The 16,947-nt window shown below is 34.4% G+C and overlaps 1 protein-coding gene across 10 annotated transcripts in view; it reads left to right on the top strand.

Moving 5' to 3' along the window:
* The window catches only part of Lrrc4c (leucine rich repeat containing 4C), a 1,168,074-nt gene that overhangs the window by 401,501 nt on the left and 749,626 nt on the right, over positions 1-16,947 (top strand). The window contains exon 3 of one of the 10 annotated variants that reach the window (XM_058583387.1): positions 9,319-9,455. The exons of the other annotated variants lie outside the window; for them this stretch is intronic. The gene's annotated coding sequence lies outside the window, so the exon portion shown is untranslated. The remainder of the gene's footprint in view (positions 1-9,318; positions 9,456-16,947) is intronic. 10 annotated transcript variants of the gene reach the window in all.

Here is a 16,947-nt window from a genome sequence, read left to right as displayed (position 1 = left end):
ATAAATAAAATCACAATTTTGCGATTTTAAAATCATGATTCTGCACACTATCATTTGAACTAACACAAAGGCAAAATTTTTAAAAATTCTGCTACATCTTTACAAATACATGATTTTGTTGTTTTTTTTAAATTTTTTATTGTTGGTTGTTCAAAAACATTACATAGTTCTTGATATATCATATTTCACACTTTGATTCAAGTGGGTTATGAGCTCCCATTTTTACCCCATATACAGATTGCAGAATCACATCAGTTACACATCCATTGATTTACATATTGCCATACTAGTGTCTGTTTGTTCTGCTGCCTTTCCTATCCTCTACCATAATTTTGGAAATACAGCAAATTATGGAGTGCCCAGGCTAATTTTTTTTTTTTTAATACTTGGGCCTCTTGATATTTGAGTCTCTACTTAAGTATGTCCTGCATAGGAGCTGGTGACCTTTGTGGAGGTGGGGGCTAGACAGGGTGGCAGGGAGGCATGCAGGAATTCTGTTCAGCGAGACTAATATCAGGAGACATTTACAGTCTGCAATAGTAGCCAGAGACTCAGACAGCTTTATTGATGTGTCATCAGGCTGCAGAGAGAAGGCACCGCAGCAGGGGTGACAAGGACATGTTCTATGTGTGCATCGATCTGCAGTCTCCCATGGAAAACTCCACATATTTCTGAACGTCTTGAGTGGTTTTATTGATGCAGCTCCTGCGAGACGAGAGGGGAATTGGAGTGACCATATTTATTTTTCCTTTTGTGTTGGCACTCTCATTTAAGAATTTAATACATATATAGATGAAGCATGAAAGAAAGGATGCTGAAGATCTCATCAAATCACTTTGAGTGGGTTTCTAGGGGAAATTTCAAGTCCCAGAAGCCCAGGAAGAAGAGCATAAAATCTGCCCTCAGTACATTGTGTGTGGCGGTGATAATGAGATTCCTGTTGTCCTTTGTTACTGAAATCCTTTACTGCAGAGGGTGACAGATCTTGATCCAGGGAACTAGTCAGTGGAGCAAAACTGTCATCCAAGAAGGCAGTAGAGGAAGGTAATAGATCTTTAATATGTGTCTTGTTAGTGACTGGGTATATTCATGGAACAGCTGAACTAGAGCCCACTGCAGATCATAGAGCCATAGGCCTGAGAAAGACTCCAAAAGATTCTGCTGTCAATTTCCCTTCCTCTAAGTAGGAAAATCCTTATGTTCCAAGCAATATCCCCCAAAACACATAGATCTGTAAAGTAAGTAGGTTTTATATTAGTTTCAAGTTTTGAAGTTATTTATGCATAGCAATTGTTTATAATTTCTTTTTATTCATTGAATAATGTTTCTTAATAGAAATAATAAATTCAGAAGCTTTTATTTAGTGAATTTAGTTTCTCACTTTTCCAGTCTCTGGTATGTCTCATCATTATTTTATTAGTTATTTGAGTCTGTACCCATATATGATTCTAGGAATAATCTCAAAACATAATTTAATAGGAAAAATGTCAATATTTACTTAAGGTATTTGGGGAACTCAAAGGAACTCAGTCTGGGTTAGTGCTAATGGGAGCATGTAAAACTTTAATGAAATCTTAGAAGTGCAAAACTGCAAATATAATCTCTCTCTCTCTCTCTCTCTCTCTCTCTCTCAGCCTACAAAAGTAAAATTTAAAAAATACTATCTTTATTGACTCTTTGTGTCTACCTCTAGATATAACTCAAACTATGGCCTTTTCTTCCTAAGTTTTCTGAAATAAATATATACTTTGCTGTCACTGCTTCTCCTATTAATATCTGGCTTCTGTACTTGCTGCAGGAAGGTTTGCAGTCCCCACTCATTTGACCTCACTGTGCCATTTGTGTCTTTGAGCACTTTGAATGCCAGGAAACCTTTCTCTTTTTTTTTTTTTTTTTTTTTGGCTTCTGAAGTACCTTCCTTGTTCTTCTACAAATTTGTCTTTGACTATCTCTTGGTGTTTTCCTTTCTCTTCACTTGTATCTTAAGCAAGTCCCCAAAGTTTCTTTCTTTTCTTTTTTCTTTTTGGTCTTATTCAGCATTGGGAATTGTTTCCAGGGATTAGCACCTGCTAGGCGAGCATTCCACCACTACTGAGCTATACCTACAGCCCTGGAATTCCATGTTTATTCTCATTTTGTATCTTCTGTTTTTGTTTTTTTTTTTCCTTCCAGAATACACTCAATTATTAATTTTTTGCAAAATTCCAGTTTTTCAGGTATCCTTAATATTCTAGTAATCCCAAATCTCTATCTTCAACACATATTTATACAGAGCTAAGTCCTGACAACAGTCGTATGATGTATATCTTCTCTGAGTCATAGCATTTCCCAAGCATTCTGTCTATCCAGGGAACAGCACCAGGAGCCATCATTTCTTTGTCACATAGCACTGTTCTGCTCTTTCATAAAGCACATCATGTCTCTTTTGATGTTGGCACTATGACTTTAATCCACAGCTGAGAAGCATTATTAACTATTTTCAAAGCCCTGATAGAACTTTTTTCATTAGTTTCAAGAAAAAACACTGTGAAACCAGAAAATAGCTGGAACCAGGAAGAAGTGTTGGGACTGGCAACATGGCTGGCTGGGGTGTCACAAATGTGGACAGTAGAGGAAGGCTGCTGTCCAACCTCACAATTTAGCGATTCCTCTTTCGATCTCTGGTGTGCCCCGATGACAAATGAAATTTGTCAAATTATTATATTTTTCTTGTAACAAGAAATATTATCTGCCTTTTAAAAGAATACTTCAGAATCATGAACATAGAGAAAATTATCCCTATTGTAGGAATCCCACAAACTGTGGAACTAGGTAATGAATGAATTTGGAAAGTGTTTCCTTAGACTTCTTCATATCCTATTGCAAAGTAACTAATACTTAAGATTGAACCTCACTTTTGTTTCCAAAGTATTCTTAGGGTGAGAAATCTGCAGGTTGTACAAATCATAGCAAGGATGTAAGGGGATATTACAAAATAAATTTGGAGATATAGGCTGGAACCAGTAAATGGAAGAGTCTTGTAGCCAAAACAGTGGTTTTGTATTTGTCCCAAGTGAAATGGAAGATTCCAAAGCTTTTTAAAGATTAATTGAAATATTATTCTATATGCTGTGTGAATTAAGTTTTTAAATAGGCAAGAAATAGACAAGTAGTCACATATGATTATGTCTAAAGTTAGGTAGCTAAAGGAGGGAGGGAAATTCAAAATTTGGAAACAGATTTTGAAGTTAGCTCTTTTTATGGATTGTACATGATTTAAAAAGTGAAGAAAAGATCAAGAATGTCCCCTAGGTACTTGGGCAAGTAGGTGATTAATAATACCATTTTTTTTTCTGAAATAGTAAAGAGTAAAGAAGAAACAATTTGGAAAAGTTTCAAAAGTTTTGGTTTAGACAGAGGAAGTGGAGATGCATAATAGATAGCTATATAATCTAGTAAGCAGTTGTCCATATACCTACGAAGCTTCATTTGTTGTATTTACTTTCTACTCTGTTTCATGACTTTTATGTGAATGAGAGCCAAGTGCTTTCTCTGGGCTCACATAGATTTGCAGATCCATAGAAGTAAAATCTCACAATTCAACATGGGTTATATTTAAGGGAACTTCTTATTGGGTGTGAACTGCAAAGTCAGATCTAGTTATTCTGATTCTTAGTCTACCTCATTGTACAACTTTGACAATCAATAAAGAAAAAAAAAAAACTATTCGGTTCTATGGGGCATATATTACACTGTATTTCTAGGATTTTCTGGGAAATGTTACAATTGTGTCAACAAAGATTCCCAAATCATAAAAGTGTTCTATCAGTTCTTTCCAAGATTCACCTCTAGTCATTTTGAATGTTTTATCTCTGAAAAGAGAATAATTTCCTGATGAGTCAGGTTTTTTAGTCCTACTGGTCATGTTAGGGAAACTGTTATATGAAAGGAGAGAAAGGACTAGATGCTTAAAAGGTAGATGTCACTGGGGAAGAATGGTGAAATTGCGAAGGACATAAAACAGACAAAATCTTTAAAGAGAGAATAAAGGAAAGACGGTAGAATTTCCAAGTTAGGGCAGAAGGTTCAGTTATTGGCTCTAAAGATTACTTCATAATTATTGGTTATAAAATTTAGTTGATAAAGAGTAATCATTGCCTTCTATGGGATAAAGATTTGGAGAGCTGTACATGTGGGGGAAATAAGTATATTTTGAGAAACTTTGGCAGCAAGGGAAATTATATAGCATACATCTCCAGGGTTTTGAACTATGGTAGGAATAGCATCCAAAGGAAAATTGTAAACCTCCAAGCAGAAATTTGGAAAGGATAACCCTTATCCTATGTTAATTGCAAATTAACATATCTCTTGCAGAGGGAAGCCCCCAGTTTTTCAACATGCCTGATTGCTATAGTGCAGCCAGGGTTATGCTTCTGGGAAGAACATTGTCAACTCTCTGCCAGGGGAATTCCAGGGTTGCCAATTGGCCAGCAATGTCACAGCACACCTTATTGTTAGTTAATGGAAACACTAAGGGGTGAAATCTCTCTTTGGGTGGCCATGATGCTCTTTGTTGCATTCAGGAATCTTATGGAATAATTACCTCACCTGGATATTGGTGATATTTTATAATTCTGAAATGCAATAAACATGCCGAAGTGTGTGGGTGACAAATCCATAGTTTTCCAGGAAAATTGAATAATACTCTGCTACACATTGAACTGTTGGAAGAAAAAAAAAATGACATTCCAATGGTTCAGAACAAGATAGAGCAAAAAAGTGACAGTAATATGCTCCATCCAGATCCTGTTATCTTCAGCAAAGGATACAATATTAGCTTTTTTGAATGCTGAGGGCCAACTTGTCCTGCTCTTGTGATCACTTTGTGCTGTATTCTCCAGTTATACATGGCTTCTTGCCCTATCATCCTCAAATCATTATGATCTGATGTTTTTGCATTGTCTCACCTATGCTAAGATTCTTGATGTGGAATCCTTGTGCCAGATTCTTGATGTGAAATTCACAGTTAAATGAACTAAAATGTAAAGCCATCATTTTCTGCCTTTTGTCTCCGGTGACTTGTGCAACACTTTTTTTTTTTTTTTTTTGCAGTGTTGGGGGAGGTTGATTTTTGCAATAGAAATATTAGATGTCAAAAGGAGAAAAATAGAATATGAATAATGCTGAGAAGTTCTGTCTCTGAAGAGGAGAAAACATTCAAACCTGAAAATTTTAACCATGATTCCTTTTGTCAATAAAAGGGAGAAAAAAATAAGTAAAATTAAGTCTGAAAAATTTAAATCAACAACATTTTTATTAAAATTGAGTGATATTTTTAATTTTTTGTCATAAGCAGGTGACTTTAATAGATGCTTTAAAAAAATCAAATGGAGCAATAACTCATCTGGAACTTTTCTTAATCCTTAAATTACTACTGGTGGATTCTATATAATATATTGCCAAATTCAAATTAGTCTAATAGGAACATCTAAGATAATCTAACTAATTTTTTTATTTATTTAATGATTCAGCAAATTTCAAACAAGGAGGGGGGACAAAACACTACCAACAACAAAAAATCCAAATAAATGCCCAGGTTTTCACAGTTCAATGAAAGCAGAACAGGAGGTACTTACCCACAAGGTTAGTATTTTCCCCAACAACCTAATTAAAGATGCTGCTGCAGTATAGCAGCACCACTGAATTTAACACACAGAGAATGTAACTTGTATTCAAATAGTTAAATGAGGACTAAAATTATTTAAACTATTTTAATAAATATGCTATATTTCATTCACACTTAGGAATGGATAATTTTTTTTTTTTTAAAGAGAGAGTGGGAGACAGAGAGAGAGAGAGAATTTTTTAATATTTATTTTTTAGTTCTCGGCGGACACAACATCTTTGTTTGTATGTGGTGCTGAGGATCAAACCCGGGCCGCAAGCACGCCAGGCGAGCATGCTACTGCTTGAGCCACATCCCCAGCCCCAGGAATGGATAATTTGTGAGTGTTGGGAAGTAATTGCAATTCCCAGTAGCCAACATGGATAAACTTAGAAAGAAGGATGGTATACTTTGTTTATATTCTATCTCTGAATTTCAGGAAAAAAGGCTTCATGGTATATCTAGATTTTAGAAAGATGTTTGATAAAATCTCTCAATATCCTTATGGGAAAAGAAGAGAAGCACTAGTAGGCAGATCAATGGTTTAATTTCAAATTCATACTGTAATAGCCTTACTATTTTCAAGGTCTGTTCAAGAAGAGGCTCTAGATTTGAGTTTTGTACCACTCTAAATGGATAGAAGTCAAATGATATAATTTGATTGGCATTAAAATGTAATGGAGTTTCTTAAGAACTACATTCATCAATGCAACATATAACTAACCAAAAAATTCTATAAGGTAATGAATTTCTCATCACTAGATGTTTTCAACCAGAGAGTTAAAAAAAAATCTACATCAGGCAGAGATTAAGAAAATATATTGCAGTGTTCTCAGAATGGTTGAATTCTAAATTCTTATAAAATTAGCATGGATTTAAAAATGTTTTCATTTTTGTACATTGTTTCTATCAAGATAATGAAACTAAGAAATTTTAAAAAGTTTCAACTCACATAAAACTATTAGTAGTAAGCCAATTATTGCATCTTAACATAAACACCATGTTTCTATAAAAATTTCTATTTAAACACAATTTAACAAGACCACCATTATTTAAAAATGTTCTGATTTAATAGAAGAGAGATGGGTTCTCCATCTTCTAATTTAGTCCTTTCAGATATGTCATTTCATTTGAAATATTGAAAAAATCAGCCATAACACAAATGTATAGTTTAAATATGGGGGTAGATATATATTAATTACCTTTTTGGAAATTGTGGATGTGGACATTTCTTAAGTTAATTGTAATATGCAAACAGAAACCATATCAATGAGCCTCCCATATCTGTTCAATTGCAAGATACAGGTCTAATTAGCTAGTTGAGATTTTATTCATATATAATTTTATACTGTCATGCATTAGTCATTTGAAAAATATTTGACAGACCTTCCACATATTGACACATTTTATTACACAATATAAAAACTACATTCATCAATGCAACATATAACTAATCAAAAAATTCTATAAGCATCCAGATGCTGTTCAGTTCACCTTGATGAAACCAGGTTGTCCAAAATTCTGATATTTTTCTCAAAATATCAAATTTTATTAGAGGTTCCAAATAATAATTTTTTTAAGTGGGAACTCATTTTATTAAGTTTTGAGAAAATATCTGCCAAATAGCCATGTGTGAAAGACCATGATTTGCATATAGTTCATTTTAACAATTAAAAACAATGTTCTATATAGAAATCAACTAGACCAGCCCACAACTCAATCATGCATGCATGTTTTTCCAAAGAGACAACTATTGTACTTTTCTATTATAGAAAAAGCATGTCCTTTTATTTTAGATTACATCACATAGACAATTTAAAAAGATGCGTTCTCCAAGGTCAGAATTTAAAGTCATTTATAATTTTTACTGATTCCTCAAGGACCATCTTTAGTGAAATAGGCATTTATTTTGCAGGCAGCATGTGGAATTGAAATACTGTGACCACTAATTTAGTCTGTGCTACTGCCTTGATTCCTATTGAAGAATCATTAGATTCATCTGCCACTGCTTCAGCACCTTCAGCAAAAGTGTCATCACAGTGAAAAAGTCAAATGATGTCTTGCTATTCATTTTGAGTACACTTTAACCTTATGGAATTCCTAAGAGATTAGGGGATCTTGAGTATTCCACCAACCATGTTTGGAGAATCATTCACCCAGTGATGAATAACACAGGGTCTGAATTTAGACTGGTTGAATTCAAATTCCGGCAGAAAAGTTGTGAAAATTTGGACAAGTTATCCAAAATTTTCACTCCTGTTGCCTCATCTGTAAAGTGGAGACAATTATGGTAATTATTGCATTGGATAACTGAATTTTCAAGAGAAAATATTGTAAACCAAGTGGCACAGTATTTGACTATAATCAATTTATTTTGATATGTTTCATGATTGTAGTAATAATAATTGAGTTGTTGAAACTTGTAAAAGATAATCAGGATCTGTGATTTGGTCCATTTTACAGTTAGAATAAATTGTATTGAAAATATATTTAATGCTCATTCTCTGACTCGTGTGTGTGTGTGTGTGTGTGTGTGTGTGTGTGTGTGTGTGTGTGTTGGAGGGGTGCTGGACATGAAACCCTGGGCTTTATGTATTTCAAACAAGCACTCTACAACTGAGCTACATCCCAAACCCCTTCTGATTATTTTTAACATGTAAAACCTTCTACCACTGTGAAACTTGTAAAACTTAGGATATAGCTGCATCAGGAGATATATAGTGTGTAAGAGGTTAAATCATTCCTGTTCCCAAAGTCAGCCCAAGTAAACATATCAGTTGAGGAAAAATCTTAAACACAATATGTACAGTCAGTTTTAAGCCTACACCTTCTAATCAGAATACTATGTATAAACCTTTCCTGTACAGTGTCTACCAACATTTCTTCGTTTCTAACTTTCTGCAGTGGAACACAGAGGTTAGTCAGGGTTGTGAAACCTGAGCACAGGGATTTGAATCCCAGATTAATCTCTGATTATCATTTTCCTCACCATTCTGAACATCAGGTTTTTTTTTTCATCTGAAATGTAATAACATTTGCACCTACTTTATGGAACATATATGAAGATTAACGTTGGCAAAGTGCTTTGGACAGTGTCTGGCATACAAAAAGAAATCAAAATTGCTCTCAATTTTGTTAGAAAAGGCACTACACCTGGAAAATTTTAATATGTTCAATAATATTTTGTTTAATTGTTTAATGAGCTAAACATATTCAGTATTTCACATTTTTATGGAAATGTCCTAGGCTTGGGTATCAAAGACAAATTAACTCATTTTATGTCATTTGAGGTTCTTGAAGTTAAATAGTAAATGTGGCTTTAGACAAATTAGCAGTGAGTCAAAGATTATCTAACTTTGTGGTGGGAGTGGGAGAAAAAGAAAACAATGATATATTTAAAATACTTTACAGCTAGTAAGCCATGGATACTAATCAAGATAACATCCTAATTCTGAATGGAAGCTGTTATGGTTTAGAAGTGATGTTCGCCAAAAGCTCACCTGTGAGAGAATGCAAGAAGTTTTGGTAGAGTGGTGATTGGGTTCTAGCCTTAACCTAATCAGTGAATTAATCCCTGGTGGCATTAATTGAGTGGTAACTGGACCCAGGTGAGGTGTGGCTGGAGGAAGTGTTTCATTGGCAGTGTGGCTATGGGGGATATATTTTGTATCTAGGGAATGAAGTCTCTCTCTGCTTTCGGATCACCATGTGAGCTGCTTCCCTCTGCCACACTCTTGTGCCACAATGTTCTGCCTCACCTCCAGCCCCAAGGAATGGAGCCAGCCTGCTATGGACTAAGACCCCTGAAACAGTGAGTCCTCAAATAAACTTTTCTTCCCTAAAATTATTATGGTAAGATCTTTTAGTCACAGCAGTGAAAAAAGTTGACTAAAACAAGCAGAGATTTGAATCTTGAATAGGTATTAATCTTTCTTTGTTGGATCAGAGACCCCGCCAGTAGAATAAAACAACATGTGCTGTGGATCAAGACAGCTGTCCCCATGTATATCAGTGAAATCTCAGTTCACAAGAAAGGTGAGCTTGGTTTTACTGCTGATTGGTTTATTTTACCCACTATAAGAAAGGACTAATTTCAAGAGTAAAGTTCAGTTCAGGGGATTGAGCACAGGGTTTCTATTTCTGGCTTCTTATGAATTTGAAAAACCACTCTGTATTATCACCAAAGACAAAGGGCATACTCCCCTTGCAACTAACCTTTATAACTCAGAGCCCAAGTACCTAGTTCATTGCAGAGCTGGGACTGTGGGAGTAAGAAGGAAGAACTGTAATTGAAAATGATGATGAGAAAATATCACCATCTTACTCAGCATAATTGTTGCTGGGGAACCTTTGATTCATCTGCTAACTAAACTTAAAAAAAATGTTCTATTCCCGTGAGCAGACACTGCAGGACACAATATATCTATGGAGGAGCCAGCTGGACTTGATGCTGTCCTGCAACTCATCAAAAGCCTTGTGAGGTCCAATACCATTGCAGAATCTCCTAAGCATTGATCCTCACAGAGGCAGGAAGAGTTCAGCTGGGTATTTTAATCCCACAAGAGTGAGAGGCATTGGCACTTAGCAAATCCTCTTTTAATTTGCTCTCAGAGAAAATTCAATTGAGACATCATTAAAAGAACAGAAACTGGCATGGCACCATTTGTAGGGTCTATCTTTGAGCTATCATTGAAATTTTTGTCTTATTTTTTCAATCATTGTGTTTCAAAGGATGGTTGTTATGGACAATTTTTTTTTCTGAACAATCTTCTGCAAAAGAGCTTATATTTCTTTTTAAAGAGCAAAACCAAAAATATACACACATATGCATGGCACACACACACACACACACATACACACCCATTACTCACCTGCACCTGCTGAGCCCTTCTCAGTGAATGGCCAGTTAAACAGCACCGTAATTCCATGCTCAAATATCAGTTGAAGATCAGGCATGTCCGAAAAGTGATTGAAAAAACACAGCAAAAATTACAATGAGCTTTGAAATCAAGACAGATGAAGTAAATAAAAATTATTATAAGAACATAATAAACTCTGAGTTTCTGTCTTCATCTACAAAATAAGAATAAGAATATTTTGAGGGTGTTTGATAATTAAATATTCAGTTTATTTCAAGAATTTGGCAACTTTAAGCTACTGAGTCTGAGCTTCTTGCCATATACATCAATGTGAGTAAATACAGTTTCCTGTTGCTGCCAAAGTCTGGACACTCACTAGTCTCTGTTGCTTTATATATAATATCAATATAATAATACTTCCTATGACAAAGCATTGTGAGAACTAAATGTAGAATTGCACAAAACATGCTTAGCAGAGATCTTCAGAAAGTAGCATCACTCCTTTGCTGTAGCCAATGTTGCTATAAATCATTCACTAAACTGAAGGCAACCATTAGTCTCTCATTTGCATCATAAGCATTTTTTCACAAACCACTGACTTTCTCAGGCTGATCATTTTTGTATGTTATGATCAGGTTGGTTAAAAAAAAACATAAAAATTTCTCTATAAATTCCATGAGTATATTTATGTATGCATGTGTGCACACACAAACACGCACACATACCTTTCTGCGTTTGCACACACCCACAGAACCATGCTTTGAAGATGATGTATCAGTCAAAAACACACTGTGTTTGTGATGGATGGTGGTCCCATAAGATTATACTAGAGCTCAGAAATTCCTCTTCTCTAGGGTCGCCCTAGAAAAAAAGCCTTTTCCTTAGGTGCTTGAGGTTATGCTTATATAAACACTTATAGGACTGCAAGACAATTTAAAAGGTGCCACAGTAATGTGCATATATAATAGTTCATAATGATAATAAAAATCATGTTGCTGTCTTAAGTATTTACTATACGTTTTATTGTTATTTTCAAGTATTTTACTTCTACTTACAGAAGTTACTTACTGTAAAACATTATGCCACGTAAAATCTGCAGCAACCTCATACATTTCTTGCTTTCTGTGTTTCTTTTCTTTTTTTTTTTCAGATGTTGACAAATCTTTATTAATTGAACCTGAGAAATTAACCACAAATTTTCAAAGAATCATGCCTGTGCAACAAATAAATTTCTGTGTTTCTTGATTGCACCACTTTCGCTTGTCTCTAATTTATCTCATGTTGTTCTGTTCATTATAGCTATACTATATGACACACATGTACCACACACCTGGGTGTGTAGTGGCTATGACATCTACGTCTATGATCTTTGAACAATGACAAAATTTCCAAATAATGAATTGCTCACCCATATTTTATTAAGCAATTCATGACTCCATATATGTGTATATAAATAAATAAATAATAATTTTACAAGGAAGGTAACCCTGTTTGCAATGCTAATGGGAAAGTTGATGTCTTAAACCAAAATTCTAACTAATGTTCTTGTTTTATTTGCTGTGGCAGTAAAAAAAGAGCTTTTTTGATAGTCACAATTGTAAGACAATATCCCTGGGCTGTAATTTTGACAACCATCTCTGCAGTCTTGATTTCATCTCTATTTAAATTGCATTTGTCATCTCTCAAAATCATGGGTCAGGCATGCCTTTACCAACATTTTCACTCTACCATAGCAAACATAGCTGAGATTTCTGTTATTAACATGTCTAGAGTACCCTCAGCCAGACCTCTTTTTGTACAACATCATATTGGGTTTATTTTCATTGTGAAACAATTTCAAATTTATAGAAAATTTTCAAGTATAATTTGCAACACTTATCATATACCCTTACCAGATTCACCAATTTTACTTATTTACTACATTTATTTTAATCTGTATATGTGTTCACACATATATACAAATATGTCAATAATAACAAAAATTATATACATATATATGCAATTATCAATTTCAGGACATTTAATATTGATATAAATGCCATTTAATTTATAATCCATATGCTTGTCAGTTGTTCAAAAATATCCTTTATAGATCTTTTCTTCCTTTAGTAGTGGGTTGTGTACACATCTTGTCCAGGATTGTGAGCACACATTGCATTTAATTGCATGTTCTCTGCTCTCTTACATCGGTTTCTAATGGATTTCATTTTGTTCTTCTCTTGGACTTATACCTTTTATGGCAGTGATTATTTTCTATTGTAAGTCTCTCACATATGGTGAGTAGTTTGTACTTACTACATGTTTATTATAAATGAAGAAATAAATAAACCAAGTAAAAGAATCAGGGAGGTTAGAACATGTATTTATTTGAATGGATTGATGATCACCAAAACAACCATCGCAACTATAACACACAAAGTTACTCAACTAAATAAAATATGATTTTTATATTGTAGGGGATACTTAGGATCCCCTGGGGAAACATTCAGGGTCAATTTTGATTAATCACAGTTTTAAATTATCTGTTTCTCCCATTAGATGTATTTGGGTGGATGAGAGAGTAGGTGGAGAACCCCACAACATCATGGACAGACCAGGTTGAAGATGTTAGGCTCACTGTCACCTGCAGATACCACAGTGGCCCCCTAATAGGAGACCTGTATATGTTCTTTGTTATGGGCCTTTTCTTCTTCTTTCTTTTTCTTTTTCTTTCTTTCTTTTCTTTTTTTTTTTTTTGTAGATGGACACAATACCTTCATTTCATTTATTTTGGTGTGGTGCTGTGAATCTAACCCAGTGCCTCACGCATGGTAGCCAAGTGGTCTATCACTGAGCCACAAGCACAATCACATCTGTTATGGGCTTTTAGAGTCAATTATGAAAATCAAAGTTTTAAGAACTTAAACTATGCATGCTACAAGTCTACTTCATAAAAGGTAATTAGATTAGATAGAACAAAGCCCATGGGGTTATGCCAAAGTGTGTTGTTGGCAGTAGGTAGAAAGATAACTGCGAGACCCCAGAACAGTGAAAAAGTGTAGGCATTGATATTTGCACTAGGTTTAAGGGAGGGGAAAGTGAGATAGATAGATAGATAGATAGATAGATAGATAGATAGACAGATAATAGAAGCCATAATCAGTAAAAAGCAGAAACATATTCAAGGTCAGTTTTGAATACAGTTATAAGTACTCAGGTTTCATAGTGGAGTTCTTGCATGGAAATAGAATATTAAGTGAGCATTGTAGAACTGAGTTGATAAGTAGTAGAGAGTTATTGATGGTTTCTAAACTCTGTTTGATCAGAGTTGTGCTTCAAATGCAAATAGTGCTGTCTTCTAAGAAGTACATCACCCACACCTAGTTTATGAAAGATGAAATACACATAAAATTGTTAATTATAAGTGTACATTATACAAATGTTCCATAGTTCATATATGTGACTATTAAAAATTCTTCTGGTGGATGTTTTATAGCTATTAAAACTTTAAAGAAAAATGATTTGGAATTTTTTTAAATGATAAATTGGTTAAAGCATTTGTGATTTTCAGATCCTAAAGCTGAATATCTGCCAACCTTCATGAAAATAAAGCAAAAAAAAAAAAAATTGCGTCTTTGTTACCATAGTTACAATGAGGTACTTTTTTCCAACATCAACTGAAAAACAAAACAACCAAAACAAAAAGGGAGATAAATTTATCTTCTTCTAGTCAGCAATAACTTAGGAGAAGAAAAAGCAATAGTTTCAAAACTGTATAAATTTTAATGACTGGCTCAATCTTTCTGAAATGTGTGCAAGGAGAAAAAAAGGGTTGTGTTTCAAAAGACAATGGTGATGGCAATGAATTGTATTGTCTTCATGCCATGCTAAACCTGTGGAGAAAGAATCTGGAGAACTATTACCAAGCCACAGAGACTTCTTTCATCTGCTCCTCCTCCTTGCCTTGCTCCTGTCTGCTTCAGAAGCAGAGCACAGCTGGAGTTCCATTAATGAGTGTCAGCCAGATTAGAGGGTTATTTCTCTAACTGCAGGCCATCAGTTGTCATGACAATTTGACCTGTTTCTTTAGGTTAGATTGTCTACAACTAAAACTATGGCACTTTCTTTTCTCCTCAGAGTGGGAATCAAAGATTGTCCACTACCTTTCTCCAGGAGAGCTGATCATTCTGTCTGTTCACTCACAGAATTTTGTCCTACTTCAATTAATACTGAGATGGCATATTTGTATAAAATTGGGGTAATACAGCAACTCACACAAAAGTCCTTCGTTGCATCTGGAGGAGTCTCCACAACTAGTTCACAACTTGATCAGGCAAAATTTAGAATGCTGTCTTCTTATCCTTATGATTGCACTGAAGATGAATGGATGGATAGAAGAAAGAGAGAAAGAAGAAAGAAAGAAAAGAAAGAAAGAAAGAAAGAAAGAAAGAAAGAAAGAAAGAAAGAAAGAAAGAGAAAGAAAGAAAGAGCCCATTTTGTTTAATCTCATTTGAGAATTGTAGATCAGCATATTCATCTATAACCTGCTCATATGTCATGTGCTCTTACATTTGTCTTTTATATCCTTCGATGTCATTTATTCAATAATACCATTCTAGGACAGTGCACATCATATCCCAATAATACAGTTAAATATTTTATTTTCATTAAATGCTGGCATGTTCATCTTTGTGATTATACAATCACCAATATAATGTCCATTGGCCACATACAGCTATTTAAATTTCCATTTATATAATGAAATACATAATATTTTTTTCTCTGTCACTCTAGTCAAATGTGTGGCTAATGGCTATCATACTGAGTGGAATTGACACTGAATATTTAAATAAACACAGAGATTTCAGTTGGACAGTTCTGAGCTAGACTCTTTGCTGTTCAATGAGTGGTCCAGCAACATCTGTACCTACTACAAATTCAAAATTTTGAGCCTCAAATCCAATCTATATTTTATAGTATGACATTTTATAGTATGACTCTAGTATATAGGGTGGTTTATATGCATATTGAGGTGTGTAAACCCCTGGTCCACCTTACAATCTTAATATGCAATTGGTGTTTGCTGAATGTGTAAACAAATGAAGAATATACCCTGTTTCAGTATACATTTGAGAAAGAAGTTCTTAGAATCAACTGTCTCAGTTTTATGTAAGTCACCAATTTCTGCCTAGCATCCTAACTTCTTTATCAAAGTCACTATGTATTTTAATATGCAGTTGATATATGGATATATGGATATATGATATATGGTTTCAGGCTACCCTGTTCATCGAGATGTATTAGCATGTCCCCATAATCTCTATTTGCCATTTCTGAGCTGATGGTTCTAGGGGTGATAACTGTGGTGATGTTTCTAAATGTCTCAAGAGAAAAACATTGAATGATTTATCCAGAAATATTTGTGGGAATTTAGTCATTAGGAGGTTTGATTGAATGGAGAATGGCTGGATATATTATTTTCTTCAGCTTCTGGAAGCTTGAGAGTAAAATATATATATATATATATATATATATATATATATATATATATATATATATATATATATATATATATATATTAGGGAAATTTTCCCTTTCTTTGAAAAAGTTATTGATATTAATCTTTAATGCTTAGTTGTATAATACTTTGCTATGTTGAAAGACATCTTTAAATAAGTTAAATAGAGGGAAAATCCTTGGTACTCATCTGTTTTCATATTATTTTTTGGCTAATGGAATATTAATGTTCAGTTTTTAAATAATTGATTTTGCTTTCTTATTACTTGACCCATATCTTTTCACTTGGCTAGGGCATTGGGTTTAACTGGATAATCATTGGAGCTTCAAAGGGGCAGGTTAGTTCCCCATATTCCATGGGAAGCTTTCCAAATGGTGGTGTTTTTGAATAGTATGTGTATGGATATGAGCGGGAATGTGTGTGTGTGACTTCGATCCTGCCCTAGGAAAACTTGTCTGGATGTTATCCTCACCCCAGACTGATACTGTGAATTGAGAGGCTAGTTTGGGTGGTGAGACTGTAGAATGAGGGACACAGACAATAATACTCTCCTGCAGGAAGCAAGAAACACTGATGTTTGTCACAATTGAAGTTTATTAAACCATAGATGTTGGAGGTAGCTTGAGTACCTGCTCTATGACTCCCTAGCTCTGTGACCGTGGGTAGGTTATTTAACCTCTTTTATCCTCCAGTTCCTCAGACTTAAGAGAAAGACAGCAAGCATACTGTTATCAAAGTACTGTTATGAGAATTAGGTAATTTAATATAAGTTAGCTGGTCAGTGCTTGAAATTATAAATGTTGCCACTTATTACATGGTGATGCTCATACTTTTGTACAGAGCCCATATGCAAACAGGGTTTACCCAGTGGGGTCCTTTGTGTAACTTGAAGAGATTCTTTATTATAGCACCTTTTTAAAAATTTTATGTATATATAAAATTTTATA

This window comes from Marmota monax, unplaced genomic scaffold, assembly GCF_021218885.2.
Source record: "Marmota monax isolate L192 unplaced genomic scaffold, Marmota_monax_Labrador192_F-V1.1 WCK01_AAM20220418_F8-fsc00047, whole genome shotgun sequence".
In the NCBI taxonomy this organism is placed as follows: domain Eukaryota; kingdom Metazoa; phylum Chordata; class Mammalia; order Rodentia; family Sciuridae; genus Marmota; species Marmota monax.
Note: the sequence above shows the minus strand (reverse complement) of the source record. Positions and strands in the feature narration are given on the sequence as shown.